The 3,267-nt window shown below is 39.3% G+C and overlaps 1 long non-coding RNA gene and 1 pseudogene across 2 annotated transcripts; one reads left to right on the top strand and one right to left on the bottom strand.

The window, feature by feature from the left end:
- Nucleotides 1-3,267, top strand: part of LOC105122782 (putative disease resistance RPP13-like protein 1) — a 24,410-nt pseudogene that overhangs the window by 3,944 nt on the left and 17,199 nt on the right.
- LOC105122781 (uncharacterized) lies at nucleotides 1,730-3,157 on the bottom strand. 2 transcript variants are annotated; one of them, XR_841750.1, is made up of 3 exons: nucleotides 3,062-3,157; nucleotides 2,192-2,458; nucleotides 1,730-2,083 (listed from the first exon to the last, which is right to left on the bottom strand). It is a non-coding gene; the product is annotated as an uncharacterized LOC105122781 (long non-coding RNA). The 2 variants fall into 2 exon arrangements; XR_841751.1 differs by lacking the exon at nucleotides 3,062-3,157 and adding an exon at nucleotides 2,579-2,867.

Here is a 3,267-nt window from a genome sequence, read left to right as displayed (position 1 = left end):
ATTTCAGACGAAGGCAGCCGGGAAGCCTTTCCTCTTCTTAAGTCTCTTTCAATCGAAGGATGCCCCAAGCTTACAAAGGCCCTACCTAGTCACCACCTTCCATGTTTAGAAGAACTTGATATTGTAGGATGTAAGCAGCTCGCGACTCCACTTCCTAGGTTTCCTATGTTGAGCCTTCTCAGACTCGATAATTGTGGATTCCAATCCCTAGAGACCCTACCCGAGGTTGATCAAATTGGTTGTTCCCTGGGAATTACAATCCTCGGCTGTGCTTCTCTCAAATGCGTCGCACTGGACTTGCTGCCCAAGTTAGCGTCTCTTCGTATCTCTGACTGTCCAGATCTTGAATCACTATGTGCACATGAAAGACCTCTCAATGATCTCACCTCTCTCCTTTCTCTGGAAATCCAGAGGTGCCCCAAATTAGTTTCATTTCCCAAAGGAGGGTTACCTGCTCCAGTCTTGACAGGACTTACGTTGGAACAATGCAGCAACCTGAAGCAGTTGCCTGAGAGTATGCACTCCCTCCTGCCATCCCTTTACTCTTTGCGAATCACTCGTTGTTCTGAAGTTGAGTTGTGTCCAGAAGGGGGTTTTCCCTCCACATTACAATTACTTGTGATTCTTGATTGCAACAAACTCATTGCAGGCCGCATGCAATGGGGCCTGCAAACGCTCCCTTCTCTTTCACACTTAACAATTGGTGGCCACGAAAATATTGAATCCTTCCCTGAAGAGATGCTTCTGCCCTCAAGTCTTACATCTCTTGCCATCAGCTCCCTAAAACACCTGAAATCTCTTGACTACAAGGGGCTTCAACATCTCACCTCTCTTAGAGGATTGGATATAGGTAACTGCCCTTTGATTGAGTCGTTGCCCTCCTCCCTTTCTACTCTTACAATTCGCAGGTGTCGTTTGCTTGGTGAAAGTTGTGAAAGGGAGAAAGGTAAAGATTGGCCCAAGATTTCTCACATTCCTCACATAGAACTTCCTGAAAGGTTGTTTTCTTTCAATCGTCCAACATATTGAGATATTGCTACTAAATAGTTTATTTTCTTTTCAGTAGTCAAAGGCAATTTCAGCTAAAATTTGGATGAATGAAATACAGATATTTTCTTCCATAATTATTGTCTCTCATTCATCTCCATAAATAATAATCATCATTCTATTTCAATATCCTTTTTGCTATAATTAATGCTACTATTGTTCCTCTATCAAATGCGGCAAATAAACATCACATGCTTCAGATTTTGAACTGCCAGCGCCACCCTTAGAAAACAAGTGTCAATCTTAAAAGACAAGGGGCCTAGCAGAGCTGAAAAGGATTAAAAAATATAAAGTGGCTAATGTCACTGAAGAGAAAAGGATTAAAGCATAGAAGGTCATCATCTTGAGAACTCACAGCAAAGAGGTCATCTTTTTTGCTATATTAACAACATCAATGCTTTCAGCACGAACAAATGCGACGTCTTGATGGTTACGCTGCTAACATTTACAAATCCCCATCAATACTGGTGTTCATTCCTCATCATGCTCCAGTGAGCTCCCAATAAAAGAAAACCTCGGCATTACTAGTAAATCGTCACTGCAGGGGAGAGTGACCTGTCGCCATTTTCCATTCCAGAGAAGTACTCAGGAAGGAAGTCTTAATAAGCTCAAGTGTAAGGTAAATTTTACCCTTCCCAGCTCTAATTAGGTTTCACTGTCCCTCCAATCTAATTTAAGATCTAATATGAGGAAACCACACTGTATTAGTGAAAGGATAACAATATCAAGATTTTCCAAATTCAATTCACTGATATAACTTTTCTTTAATCCTGGACAGAAGAACTTAGAACATCAAAAGATCATAGCAGGATTCTAAAAAACAAAGATTGTATTTGGTGCTTATTGAGTCTAAAAGTTATCCTGGATGAAAAGGGTTAAAATCAGTAACATGTCTGGTTCAGTATCAACATTTTGAAAATATCAAAAGGAAGAAAAAAAAAGGTACCTTGTTTGCTAATTCATTTGGAAAAGCACCATTTTCCTCTGTCAGTTGAGAGTTAGCCGCCGTGTTCTTTCCCAAAACAGCCAAATCTGTCTGCAAAAGCACCAAGAATAAAATAAAATGCTAAGCTTCTCTCAGCTCCTGCACCTGAGCATGGGGCGTTAATAAGTGAACTCATTACTGAAAATTGAGTCGCCATACCTGCTCCTTCAGCATAGGCTTGTTTTTACCTTCATCATATTCTACATGATCAAGGCCTGCCTGAGTATTCTGCAGACCATGAGATGCAGGGTCGTTCATTTTTCCATAGCCAAGGGCAAACAGCTGGTCCTCTTCTCTTGAAGCCACAGATATCGGAAAGGGCTTGACCGGGCTGTTAGTTGTATATTTTGAAGAAGACCATAGCTCATCAGCATTACCAAGATTTACATTGCCAAATATTGGGTCATCATTGCTGCAAAATCACCACTTGTGAGGATATTGAGTCAGATGGTTATTACTGTTCTCCAACAAAATCAAGATAAAGTATAAGAACATTAGTGAAGAACAGAAATGCAGGAAAGCCCTTCCACAATTGAACAAGCTCACCAATTCCTTACAAATCCCGTGCTGCTATATTACATTCTTTCTGCCATTTATACTTGTATTTGAGGATATTGTGCTGCTAAAAACTGGCATTCTTCAGGTTCTTTTCCCAATTAACAAAATTAAGCCATGGATCAAAAACCATAAATTTTCAAACAACTAGTCATTTTTTTTTAGTGTTGCTTTCAGCAGACAGCACTTATTTGGAAAAGGATATGGATCCAAAACAGAAGAAACTACAATTATTAAAAGAGTCTGGTTGTTTTTCCTTAACAACAACACTCTTGTACCACACGATTTTTTTCTTCTGAAATGAAAACAGACAGCGAGCATAATTATTTTGTTCGCTAAACTTTCACTTCACATTCAGTAATAAGAATGTGTTCAAATTATCAGAATAATGAGATATACAAGCTTCCATATCAGGGTGCTGCTGACCATCTTTCATTTAGGTGCAGAAAGTAAGAAATGGTAACTGTGCTTTACCTAAAAATTCGATCAAGATCATCAAAGCTTCCAATGCTAGCCCAGCCATTATCATGAAAATCACCTTGCTCTTTACCTTCATGAGGATTTTGAAAAATCTCAGTGTCCTTATCAAGATGATCTGCCTCAGCGTTTTTTTTTAAAAAAAAAGAATTAGAATGACAGTAGCATGTAAGATACTATGCTATGAAAACATCATGCAACTC

This window comes from Populus euphratica, unplaced genomic scaffold (assembly GCF_000495115.2).
Source record: "Populus euphratica unplaced genomic scaffold, PopEup_1.0 scaffold8.1, whole genome shotgun sequence".
Taxonomy (NCBI): Eukaryota; Viridiplantae; Streptophyta; class Magnoliopsida; order Malpighiales; family Salicaceae; genus Populus; species Populus euphratica.
The sequence above is the reverse complement of the archived record's forward strand: the minus strand, read 5'-3'. Positions and strand labels throughout refer to the sequence as shown.